The sequence below is a fragment of the Miscanthus floridulus genome, chromosome 10 (assembly GCF_019320115.1).
Source record: "Miscanthus floridulus cultivar M001 chromosome 10, ASM1932011v1, whole genome shotgun sequence".
Taxonomy (NCBI): domain Eukaryota; kingdom Viridiplantae; phylum Streptophyta; class Magnoliopsida; order Poales; family Poaceae; genus Miscanthus; species Miscanthus floridulus.
Window position 1 is genome coordinate 45,244,211 of NC_089589.1, and position 14,043 is coordinate 45,258,253.

At 47.3% G+C, this 14,043-nt stretch overlaps 1 pseudogene; it reads right to left on the bottom strand.

Moving 5' to 3' along the window:
- Positions 1–4,820: 4,820 nt before the first annotated feature.
- LOC136488535 (uncharacterized) lies at positions 4,821–13,742 on the bottom strand (annotated as a pseudogene).
- Positions 13,743–14,043: the final 301 nt, after the last annotated feature.

The window sequence follows — 14,043 nt, forward strand, 5'->3', positions numbered from 1 at the left end:
GTCAATAAGTTAATTTGATCAAACAAAATTTGTTATCCTGACTCTTACAGACCGGCCGGCCGCTAAAATTTTGCAGTCGACTCTTACATGATGAGCCCGCAACACCTCTACGCCAAGCACCTCCCCGACGTCCGCTAGCTACGTCCACAACCCGTTGCCGGACCCTGTCCCCGTGGAGATCCACACCGCTGTTGCGCCACCGGCGGCCTCCGCTGGCCTCGTCACTGTCGCTCAAGTCTTCCACTGCCTAGATCTCTTGCACTCCTACGCTCAGGCCCGCTCTCTACTGTGCACACACAGCCTAAGTTTTCCAAGGAATAGACCGGAATTACTTAGTGACTAATGTGATTGAGCATAAAGTATTGACCGATGATTAGTCTTTAGATCAATAGAGAATGATCTATTAGACTTTTTTTGAAAAGGATCAGAAGGGGCTGGGCTCACTACTACACAAACTTTACTGGAGGCGGGCGTTTTTGGTTTCCCGCGGCGGGCAAAGCCGTCCACCGTGACCTCTAAATCGTGGCTTAACCGCGGCGGGCGGCTTTACCCGCCGCGGTTAACCGATTTACCGCGGCGGGAGGTGTAACGTGCCCGCCGCGGTAAATATACTTTTACCACGGCGGGCACGTTACACCGCCCGCCACGGTAAATTATTTTACCGCGGCGGACACATTTTGTCGCCCGCTGCGGTTATGTTCATTAGCCATGGCGGGCTTTATTATTTGCCCGCCTCGGTAAATTATTTCCTGAATTAAAAAAATACAGCAGGCATATAAATTCAAATTCAAATCACATCCAGATTTCACAGATTAAACTTAAAAAGTATGCAGGAATTACACATGAGATAATATACATATATATACATTCACTTAGTCGTTCTTGTCATCGTTAATTCATTACATTTACATATTAAAGTTGTTATACATGCCCTAAGGAGTAATCCTGCGGACGCATCATCGTGGGCCATTTCCTCAGCCTCTCGTACTCCGGTAAAATCGCTAGCGGGCTGTTCTCATTGAAGAACGTGCCCCCCTTCAAGCACGCATTTGTCTAAGACAAACTTACATATGTCCGCCTTTGTCTGCTTGAAGGAGTGTTGGGTGCTCTGCACGTCTCTCGACCAGTTCAATCCATTCTTGAGCACCCTCCAACTGCTGCTGTACTGCTTGCACGCCCTCAGGAACTCACAGGCGTAGAATCCACATGTTTGTGATCCTACCGGTTGTTTGGCACACTGCATGATCGATACACAAGCATTAGAACACAGGCATTAGAACGCATATGAACAGAAAGCACAATTAAACCTTTCAAATACTTATCGGAAAGTTGCGTCTGATTTTGATGCGGTTCTTATGCTTAGCCTTAAAATTCTCTGTTCTTCGATCATAGCATTCAGGATCCTTCACGTACTCCATATAAGCGCTATACGAAATGTACTAGTATTAGGCAGGGCATTAGAACGCATATGAGAAGACAGTTCAGTCACTTACACTCTGAGGCAATCTTCAAAGGCCTTGTACCCTTTTAAGTTTAGCACTGTCAACGAATCAAATATGCAGGCCCTACCATCCTGAGGGTAGATGATAAATGCAACCCAGTGACCCTCGAGGCCTTGGCTGCGCCATTGAAACAAAATACAGGTTACGACGAGAAATAATAATACTAGCTAGCTACCCACTTATCTCTACAGGCATGTCTTCGACTTACCCAAAATGGTAGGCAGCTAGGATACACCCATTTCCCCTTATCTTCTTCATTGCTCCTAGTATGTATCTTGAAATGTTCAACTTCTCATTGTCCATCAGTTTCTTCCTGTGCGCCTCTCTCTGTCGCTTGGTCAAGTCTTTCATGGTTGGATGATTGTCATCTAGGTGGTAACCAATGACGATTCTTTGAGCAATATGCATTGGAGATAGATAGATAACATCAAGTTTTAGTTCCTTGGATATATAGGCCATCAACCTGCAAGGACAAGCCATCGTGGTATATATAAGTAGTCTTGACCGATTCAAAGGTAGGTGATATGTGAAACTCGCAATTCATCACTTACATAGAGAACAAGGTGACTTGGGCGATGTCAAGGTCTTGTTCCCGCAGTAGTCTGTACATGTCGTGGAAGTTCACGGGGAGTTCTACATCGTTGCCGGGCAAGTGGAAGTACTCCGCCACAACCTTGACTAGAAAACCATGCAGGCCAGCTTTTGCCGCTTCCATGTACCAGAGATGAAACCTCCTTGTCTCCCACCTTTCCTCGTCGATGAGCTGGGCCTTGGTTATCATGAACTTCCCATGCTCGTAATGGCCGGGGCAGTCATCCGATTCAGGAAATAGATGATGAAAGGTGATCTCGGCCTGGGATAGAAATGTTAGTACCATATTATGGCAAAGAAAAGTTATTAGCAAATTATGCTCGCCGCTACCATACCTTTCAAACTCAATTGAGTATGTGAGCTGCCCTTGGTCGCCTTTAGTCTTCGCCGGCGGTGGAGGACAGTGGCTTGTGCTCGCAATGGCAGCAGGCGGTGTCTTTGCCCCCGGTTCCTCTGTGCCTCCCGGTCCTTTGCTCGTGCCCTTAGACGGACTACCGAGAGGTGGAGGTGGACTTGTTGTTGGAGGAGGAGAATGAGGGTGAGGGCTTGGGCCTCGGGGTGAGTTCCTTCCCTTGTCATCCCCGCCATTGCCTTCGTCATCGCCATCGCCGTGATCCAGATCATCGGGGGGACAAGATCCGGCAATGAATGGTTGTGATGCTGGTGTCGCTGTCAGTGTAGAAGTCGACGTCGAGAGAATGATCTCTATGTCGTCCTTCTTCCACAAGACTTCGGAACCCATGGCAGCTCCAAGGATCATTACCCCTTCTGCAGTTGGATATTCCATTTCAAATTCTTCGTATTCGGTCGCATACCATGTAAGTATCACGGCAGCATAGTTGGCAGGGATCTGGTCTTGATTGAAATCTTTTATATCTTCTTTGGGGTGCATGTAACCCTCACCCGCGGTCAACTTTTTCGCCCTGCCGAACGGGATCGTGAGGTGGACGCGCATGGGTTCCCGGATGTCTTCGACGGGGTGCCTTGGGCGATCCTCGATCATCGGCAGTGGCTGCCCTTGTGTCTGCCCTTGTGGAACTTGAGGCACGGCCATGCTAGCCTGGTGAAGCATCTGTGACCTCATCGACACCATATCTGGGTCATTGCTCGTGAAGGCTTCTTTTATGGACCGGCTGATCATTTCGGTCATGCCTTGATCATAGCCCTTCTGAAAGATGCCCTCCTTGTACCTCTGCCTTGATCGGTATGTGGCAGCGTCGGATTGCCATGACTCCACTGAGTTCCAGCTCATCTTCGACGACATGCCACGGACGTGGCCACGGTGCTCGGGGGTTCCCAACGCCAGGGTTAGCAAGTCCTGGCCCCTGCGAACCTCGAAGCTGTCCTTGGATTTAGCGGCCTCGATGAGAGCCCTCTCCACCTCCTCGAACTTGGGCTCATTGAACTTGCTCGCACCCTCCTTGAGCTTCTTCGGCTTGCGGGCATAGATGAAGTCCTTAGCCCTCAAGTCTACACCGTCGTACGGATCGGGAAGCCTGGCGGCAGCTCTAGCCCTTTCTTCCTCCAGCCACTAGGGCCTCTTACCAGCAAACCTAGTCATGCCCAAGTGGTGGGGGTGCAAGTTCTTCTTCGCGAGTGCGCTGAACTTGGATCCTCTGCATATATATATATTGTTCGGGACTCTGCACCCCATCAGCTCCCACAATCCGCTGCTTTCCGGACACAACCACATGTCTTTTTGGGTCCTCTGCATATATATAGTAGGCCACTTGCGCGACATTGGTTGCTAGTACCCACGAGTCATCTTTGTAGCCGATACTTTTGAGGTCCACGGTGGTTAGCCCATAACTTTCCACTGCAACCGCATTCAGTTTGACCCACTAGCAACGGAAGACGGTTATGCGTAGGTTTTGGCCATAGTCAAGTTCCCATATTTCTTTGACTTGCCCATAGTATTGCCTCCTCTGGCCCGTGGACTCTTCTTTGCCCTTGTATCGAACACCGTAGTTCTATGCCGAGCTCTTCTTGTCCTTGTCTTTCGTGTGGAACCTGTAGCCCTAGACGTCATACCCTTGCCACGTGGTGATTTGGCTGGATGGGCCTAACACAAGCCTCTTAACGGTCTCCGTATCTTCATCAGGGCATCCTTCAAGGGGTATGTGTTGCTCTTTGAGCCACTCTATGAAATTTCTCTTGTGATGGTTCTGGACCCATGCCTCCGTGTGCTGTCCATCATTAGCGGCGCGGATCTCTTCCAGGTGCTTTTCAATGTATTTCTCCATGCTCACTAACTGATGAAGGATGCTGTAATGAGCTTCTTGCACCGTTTGGTTTGCCACATCGGTGTGTACTTTTTGGCCTGTGCACCCCATCCCTGAGGTTTTGCCTTCGTGCTAATGGACAGGCAGCCCAATCACCCTCCCATCTCTTATGTACCTCATACACCAGTTCACGACCTCCTCCGTTGTGTATGCCTCGATCATATAGCCCTTCGGGTAAGCGTGGTTATGGACGTATCTGTTGAGGGTGGACATGAACCGCTCATACGTCCACATCTGGTGTAGGTACACAGGCCCAGTTGATGGATCTAATCGACCATATGCATCATTAGGTGTGGCATAATATCAAAGTAAGATGGTGGAAAGCACATGTCGAGCTGGCAAAGGGTCGCCATGATGAACTCCTTCAGGGCAGGCAGCTCAGCCTTATCAATGACCTTCTGGGTGATGCGGTTAAAGAAGTATGACATTTATGTGATGACCATCTTCACGTACTCTGGATGGATAGCCCTAATCGCAATTGGTAGGAACATCGTATGCATGACGTTGCAGTCGTGTGAGTTGTAGCCGGTCATTATGAGGTCTTTCATGGAGACCAGGCTCTTGATGTTGGAAGAGAAACCAGTCGGCACCTTGATACCCCTAAGCAACTTAAGAAAAGCCATCCTCTCGTCTTGCGTTAGGTTGCAGGCCGCAGCCGGGATATCGACTTTACCGTTCTGAGGCGGTCCCGGGTGAAGGTCCGGCCTGATGCCCAGATTGACAAGATCCGTCCGTGACTTGATACCATCCTTTGCCTTGCCCTTGATGTCTAGCAGGACACCGATCGTGCTTTCGAAGACATTTTTCTCTAGGTGCATGCAGTCGATGGCATGGGGTGTATTCAGTGTTTTCCAATACGACAGGTACTTGAAGAAAATTGACTTCTTCTTGAAAGGAATGGCGGCGAGGACTTCCTCCATCTGGTCCCTCTTTCGCTTCCTTGTCTGCTTGGTCCCCTCTTCAGGCGGCTTCTTCTTCTTTCCAAACTCCACCTGATCCATGTCCTTGACCATCTCATACACCTTTGTCCCCCAACTAGTCTGCATCGGTTGATCATGCTGCGGCTCATCCTGATTGTCAAAGTATTTGTTCATAATACTTCTTCTATACCTATGATTTTTGGCGAGGAAACGTCTGTGCCTCGTGTACACCATCTTATTGGATCCCTTAAGGTAAGTGTAGCAGGTCTCATCGATGCAAATTATGCAGCCGGTCTTCCCTTTGATCTGCCCCGACAGTGAGAAGAGACCGAGGTAATCGGTGATGGTGACAAAGATGATTGCTTTTAGTGTGAACTTCTCCTTGCGGGATGCATCCACCATCTGGACCCCAACATCAAATAGTATCTTCATTTCCTCCATGAACGGCTCTAGGAACACATCTATATCATTGCTGGGCTACTTCGGTCCAGAGATAAGCATGGTCAGCATAAGGTACCTACGCTTCTGACATAGATGGGGAGGTAGGTTGTACATGGTGAGCACGACAGGCCAAGTGCTGTGCAAGCTGCTAAGCTCACCGAACGGGTTCATCCCGTTGTTACTCAGCGCGAACCTAACATGCCTGGGCTCCTTGCCAAACTCCGGGTAGACCTCGTCGAAATCCTTCCACTGCTTGCCATCGAATGGGTGCCGTAGCTTGCCATCGTCTTTTAGGCAGTCAGCTGATGCATGCCAGGACATGAGCTTGGCATCGTCCGGGTTCCCGAATATTGCACACAGGCGATCGGTCATGGGCAGGTACCACACCGACAGTGCTGGACTTCTCTTGTGCGTGTAACCCTCTTCTTCATCGTCCTGTTGAGCCGAGATCTATTTGGCCGCACTGCTCTTCTTTGCCCCCTTCTTATTCTTCTTCCGACCACCCCGCAAGCCTCCCTCGTCTTCTGCATCCACACGACAACCAGTATTTTTCTTGTACTGACTAAAGCCGTAGTGCGAACAACTCATCAAATTATCATACTCATTGCCTCGATATAGGATGCAGTGGTTAGGGCATGCATCAAACTTTCTAAGCTTCATCGCCACTGGCCGGATCAGCTTCTTGGCCCGATAAGTATTGGCGGGCACCTTGTTAGCCGTTGGGTACGTGGTGGCAAGGTAGCTTAACAACTCATTGAAGTTAGTGTCAGACCAACCATGATGAGCCTTCAACATCAACATATGGAGGTTAAAACGGAGCGCCGTGCCCTCCTTTGGACAATCGCCGCCGTCCTTATAGAGAGGATCAACTGCCGCCTGCTTCAACTCTCTAAAATTCTCCAACCACTTTGGGCAACCCAACACAACGTCGTCTTCATCGAAGTGTTTGACTAGATCTTCAACAAGCTGCACATCCTTAGGATGGCTCATAGTATCCTGACCATCCCCGCCGTCGCCGACTTCGTCGGCCATGTCTTGCATTAGATCATCCACCGTGATGTAATCACGACAATTGTTGTCACTGTCGGCTAGCGCAGCTGCTGCTGAAGATGATGAGGAGCCGGGTGCTCCTAAAGGATCTTTATTAACTGGTGGTGCTGTCGTCGTCGGCATCGAAGAGCTCACTCTAGATGCACCGCCACTCGCACCAACTCTTTCGCTGTGAAATGTCCAGACTATGTAGCCCTCGATGAAACCATACATGATCAAATGAGTTTGCACCTCGCTGTCTCGGTGGGCTTTCAGGTTCTTGCAATGAGAACATGGACATATGGTTGTCATCCGCTTTAGTCTCTCATGGTGAGCTTTACCAGCAGCAATAAACTTCCTTAATTCAAAGAGGTACCGCGGATCATTCACTCTATCGATCCGGTACATCCATTCTGACCTATCCATCATACCTGTGAACATTATCCGTCACAATCAACATTAAATAAAGAAGAATTAGGAGAAATTGATGATTTTTACATCCAAAATCATGAAAAAGAGAGGACACGACGATGTGAAAGATGAAGCATGCATCTATGATGAATCTAAAGTTAAAGAAATACATGACATCATTTTTCCATTAAAATTGATCTAGATCTAGATCTAGATCTAGAGAGAACTCTAGGTGATGGAAATAGAGAGAGAGGATGGAATGAGAGAGGGAGAGCCTTTATGAACCTCTTATGATGTCCTCCTCCCTCAAATCCAAGCCCTTCAACGCAAATCAAAAGTTTCCTCAAATTTTAGGGCAAAACCTCCTCCCATGAGTTTGAGAGAGGAAGACCCGTGGAGAAGATGAAGGGGTGTTGCTGTGTATTTGTATAGGCTTTACCGCGGCGGGCAAGATAAAGCGCCCGCCTCGGTAAATCAACTCTTTACCGCGGCGGGTAGTTTAAAGAGCCCGCCACGGTAAATCGTATTAACCACGGCGGGCGATTCATACCGCTCGCCGCGGTAAATAATGATTTCCTACGGCGGGCAAGTAAGGTGGCCCGCTGTGGTAAACCCTTTTCCCGCAGCGGGCGCCTTGGTGGCCGGCCTCGCTGGCCGACCACCGATTAACCGTGGCGGGCAAAAGAGGTGCCCACCACGGAGCCCATTTTGGCCACGCTGCGCAAATTGATTCCTATAGTAGTGGCTCCTACTGGCTAATATACTAGAGAATGATAACAAAGAAAAAGCGTTTACAATGAAACAGAAAGATCACAATTTTGATCAACTGTTGTGCACGGCCAGCTCTATGGTGTGTTCCCTAACAAAAAAATACATATTAATTGAAAGAAATAAATAATTTCATTGAAGTAGTAATAAATCCCCTAGAGGGAGTTTTGTTACTTCAATTAGTCCCATGTTTTTCGAATAGATCTTTTAGTAGTTGAGAGGTTTGCCCAAACACGGTACATAAGACATACCAAATAAATCTTACAAGTAACTCAGATATGAGATGTCAACTAAAACTATTGTTTCCATTTTGTAGAATTTTAACATTAAAATGGATCTATGAAAAGGTCGTGTTTCCTAACAATGGATCCAATTCTCAATCAAGAATTTAGAAACAACAATAAGGCCTTGTTTGGATGTAGTTGGATTCGCACCAATCCACACATATGTTGGGGTGGATTGGAGTAGAAGTTGAACTAAATTGAGATGAATCCGACAGCATCCAAACAAGGCTTAAGGGGTTATTTTCTTTAGGCTTGGGGACTAGCGGCCTACTATAAGATGCTCTCAACATGTCCCATTCCACTCCGGTCGGTGTTTTTTATTTGTTTTCATTTCATTTTATGCAAGACGATTTCTTCTTCAGTTGGCCTGCCCATTAACGTTTTTATGGCTTTCGTCCACACTACTCGATCTACTTTTAAAACGTCCAGATGCAACATACAAAAGAAGACTAAAGCCAGCTGCTTCCCACGCGCACCCCATGTGCAACACTCGATCTACTTTTGAAACATGCAAATGCAACATACAAAAGAAGACTAATGAAACACTTGAAACAAGCGTCTGAAACACTTGCGAAAACGTCTGAAAACACTTGAAAACCATTGCAAATATATGCAATATCTAGATGAAACACTTGCAAACATACATATGAAACACCTGAAAATACTAGACACATATGCTTGCAACATGTATGTATATGCAACATCCAGATCTACTTTTGCAACATCCAGAAAAAAACACTTGCAACATACATCTAGAACAGATGAAATATTTGGAACATACATGTATAGCCTTTATAACATGTGCAACATCCTAATATACTTTTGCATCATGGATATACCACACTTGCAACATATCTCTGAAACATCCAAAACATTTGAAGCATACTCTTGCAGCATGTGCTTTCAACGTAACATCTATTTGCTACTCGAACGAATGGAGGCTCGTCGATGCGGAGCTCGACGCCGGCGTGGAGCTCGCCGCTCCGGTGGAGAAAGGTCGTGGTGGGTCGCTCCGGTGGAGGGCGAACCACGCACTAGAGAAAGCCGTGAGGCAGAGTGGGGCGCTCACTGGAGAAGGCCGCAGCGGGTCGCTTCGGTGGATGATGTAGGGTGCGGCAGCGATGATGACACAGAGGGCAGGTGGGGCAGGAAGCTTGGATGGGAGGGGATCTATGGCGTCCTAGATTACGATGTGCTAGCATGGGCATGAGTGGACGCCGTGACTAGAGGCAGAGGGGTGCACGGTGCGGTGAACACAGCGACGGGTGGACTAGGGAAGTTATCAGTCATAGAGATGGAGAGTAGGAGTGCAGGCCAGTTGCCGGTTGGGCCCGGTCCGCTATGCGGGCCTAGGAAGACAGCGTCCGACCATCTAGACACCGTATACGAAGCATTTTCGATTCATTAAAGCCACATATGTTTCTCTCATTATTTTAGCTTGTCTACTTCTCATCAATGGAATTCATATGAAGCCAAAACAAAAGAACCTTCTGAATAACGACCCAAGAAATGTTTATAACAAACTCAAATACAAATAATTTATCAAAGTGCATGGTAATAACTATTGATAAACATATGAATAAACATTTCATAGTAAAAAAAGTGGCAAAATAAGTTTTTTATGGGAAAGTTTAATGAAGTTATTAGTTGTAAAGGACTCGAAACAACAAAGGAGAGAAGTACATCAAATTTTGAATTTTCTTAAGTGTGGTACACATGCACACGCGAAGGGTTAGGAAGGACGGTCGCCGACTCACCAGGTGGCGCGACTACGGCGGCGCCTCCCTCTCTCGACCTATCACTACTAGATTCAGGTTCTTTGCCGAGTGCCTTAGGCACTCGGCAAAGGCCAAATTGCACTCGGCAAAGAACACACGACAAAAATTTGATCGACAAAGTCCTCTTTGCCGAGTGCCCCGGGGACACTCGGCAAAGAAAAGCGACCGTCACGACGCCGGTCCCATTAACGGTCACTTTGTCGAGTGCCAACCCTGCAGGCACTCGGCAAAGATTTTAAATTTTTTTTAAAAAAAATTCTTTGCCGAGTGCCAACTCGGAAGGCACTCGACAAAGAGCTTTTATTTTTTTTGAAAAATTTCTTTGCCGAGTGCCAACCCTGCAGGCACTCGGCAAAGTGTTTTTATTTTTTTTAAAAAAAATTCTTTGCCGAGTGACAGCCAAAGGGCACTCGGCAAATATTTTTTATTTTTTTAAAAAAAAAATTTTGCCGAGTGTCAACCCGGAAGGCACTCGGCAAAGATTTTTTGTTTTTTTTAAAAAAAATCTTTGCCGAGTGCCCTATGGATGGCACTCGGCAAAGTTTTGAATTTGTTTTAAAAAAAAATTCTTTGTCAAGTGCCCTATGGCCGGCACTCGGCAAAGTTTGAATTTTTTTAAAAAAAAAATTCTTTGCCGAGTGTTATGGTCACAGCACTCGCCAAAGCTGGAAAATCTGTTTTCTGGTCGCCCATTTTTTCAGCTTTGCCGAGTGTTGTGACCATTGCACTCGGCAAAGGGGTCCTTTGCCTAGTGCAACACTCAGCAAAGTGACCCAAAACGGTAAATTTTAATTTTTTTTTACATTCCATCATGACAAATAAATTCATACAAACATATATCACATGTATATCTCATCCATCACATATATATCTCATCCATCACATATATATCTCATCCATCCACACATCCATCCGCCTATATCACATCCATCACAATATATATCACATATATATAATAATAAGTGCTCAAGTCCATCCAAATAAATCCACAAGTCCATCAAAGTCCACAAGTGCATCATAAGTATATCACAAGTCCATCACCAAGTGAACAACAAATGTAAAAAATACAACATGCACTCATCTCGGCCACTGCGACTGTGGTGAAGGCCCAGATGCATCATTTATAGGTGCATGAGGTGGATTATTCGAACTACCGTCAGATGAAGACTGCACAAAGGAGAAAAGATTGCATGTGAGACAAGATTATTTTGATAGCTAATCTAGGACGATAGAGGCCATACAAGCAAAGCACAAGCGAAAGTAAAAAACTTTGATACTCACAGGAGTAGCTGTAGCTGCAGGACGCGGAGGCGGAGGTGGAACCAACAGCCCAGGTGGCAGAGACAAGCCCATATGTTGCCCAAGCCCTTGTAGGAACTCCGTAATGTCCATCAGCCTCTGCGCCTGGGCCTGCCGCTCGGCCTTTAGCTGGGCCCCCAGCTCCTGATGTTCCTTCATTTCTTGTTCCAGCCGGACCTGCAATATTTCACTCCAATGTTTTAGTAATGCAAAGCTCATTAAGGTGTGTAAAGATCAATGTATGACGAGTAAAATAGGAATAACCTCAAGTGCGTCGACCCGGTGCTGTGCAGCGGTTGGCCGTGTGCGAATGGCCGGGCTCTCGCTCGTGCTCCGTGCTCGGATCTAGGAGAGAGAGGGAGTAGAGGCCATGTCGATGACGCCGTCGCCAAGCCAGAACCGCCCATGCTTCTTGCCTTACCCCGCCCTCATGATGGCCTCTCCATCGAAGTCCTAGGTGCTCGGATCGTGGTCTGACCCATGGAGCGACCTCGCCACCTCAGTGTACTCACTGATGCGGGAGTGGACGCTCGGATTCGTGTTTGCCTCGGGCGGGTCCTCCAGGTTGAAGGAGACGTCAGACGTCGCCTTGCCCTTATGGGCCATACACCATGCCTAAAAGTCCGAGCAAGCCTGACCACTATGTGACGCCGACTACGAGAAAGACAGTATGATGATTACAAATCAAGCAGAACTGAGCGTCACAATAGATAAATAAATTCACGTACCCATGCTTGTTTGTATCCGGCGAGGCTGCGGCTGCCTTGATGGTGTGCTGGACCTTGCATCTGCAAACGACGGTCCCGGGCATCCCTGTGCATCTTGAGGTATTCCTCCGTGAGCCACCTCTCCACCATCATCGCCCAGCACTCAGGATACGCTTGGCACCACCAGGGAATCATCTACACATCATCAAGTATTAGACATATAAGAAGATCAAATTAAACCAACTTAATCTCAATATTGATGTTCTTCATTTACCTTAAGGTACTGCTCCCGGGTCAGCTGCATCTCTCTTGTGTCTTTCTTGGTTTTCATCTCTCCAAGCTTCGACCCGTAGTAGGTTACGATGGCCTGGATGCGTGCCTCGTGATGCATGTCGGTGACGAGTTTTTTACAGGCTTTGGTAGTCACCTGCTCCGCCCTAGCCTCAAATCCCTCCTCGCATCTGTAATAAGTCTGCATACAAAAGCAATGTATCCCTTCATTATTTCAAGAAAAGTCCAATGAATGCGACGTATTGAGCAATGTTGTGCGAGGGAGACTTACCCAAAGCTCTGCCTTCACCCGCGTCGCCTTGTTGGGGTACTCCACATCGATAGTGACGGCGTAGTGGTCAAACGAGTAGGCCTGCTCCGTCTTCGATGCGTACGTGACAATGCCGGGGAAGTGTTGCCTGCACAGAAGACCTAGGATGCCGTTGACTAGCCGTGCGTTACCAACCGACACAACCACCCAGTTCCTGCACAAGTGATTAAGAAAAATTATTAGTTTTTTTTCATCATATCATATGAAGTGGTGGTGATAACATATAAAGTTACTTACTTTTGCCCTTTGGGGCGAATCACTGGGCGTTGGTGAGGAAGTGGAGCCCGTGGGAGGCTCACGGGACCTCACAAGTAGACACTCGAAGAGGAGTCAGAGGAAGCAGAACCCGTGCCTGCCGTCTCCCCCCCTCCTCCTCCTCCTCCGTCTGCCAAAGCAGCTCCTCGTCTGACTCGTCCACGGGTGCCACCTCCTCCTGCAGCTGGCGGTCCTCCTCACGTGGCGTGGGAGGAGATGCCCCCCTCCTACGGCTAGCGGTCCTCCTCCTCCTCCTATCCGATCCCTCTACCGTCCCCTCCGCCCCCTCCTGCGGCCGGTGTGGTCTTTGGTAAATTGAGTTCACGGACCTATGACGGTCGCCCGTCATCTTTGTTCAATCACCTGCAATAAAAAAGAAAAACAAGACTTAATTAGAAATAGGTGCAAAAATGAACAAAACATAATTACAAAAAACATAGTAATACATGTATTAGAAATATATGCAAAAATGAACAAAACATAATTACAAAAAACATAGTATTACATGTATTAGAAATAATCTTAATGATTGAGATTAGCTGGATCATAGGTCTCGTCATCACTATCAACATTGTCCAACTCATCAACACTATCTGAAGGAGGAATGTTGTCTTCATTGTCATTGCCTAAATGTAATCGCTCAAGCATTTGTATGTCCTTCAGATTTCGCACCTCATCTCCAGCGTCCTCGTCATCATCCCTTTCATTGTCTACTTCCATTCCTATCTCTTTGGTTAAGTCTATGTCAAACCTCATCTGCTTTGTCACGATGTCTATGTCATCATCCCATCTGTTGCCAATGCAACACGTACATTACGAGCCTCATCTGCTTTGTCACGATGTTTGTCATTAAAGCGGATCCAAGCTTCACCATCGGATGGATATACCATCTTGTCAGGATTATACTATTTGCCATTTTTGTGCCATGTCATCTGTTTCGCGGATTCCTCGGTCATGTATAGCCATTGGATCCTCGGTAGGAACGGAAGGTACCGTAGGATTTTCATGGAGATTGTAAGTTGCCTCTTCTGGCCATCATCAGAGTCTACCTCCAGGTACCTGGAGGATTTACACTTTGGACAGAACTTTGCATGCTCATGTTCTTTCCTAAATAGGATGTACCCTTTTGGACAAGCATGTATCTGCTCATACGGCATCTTAAGTGCTCGAAGGAG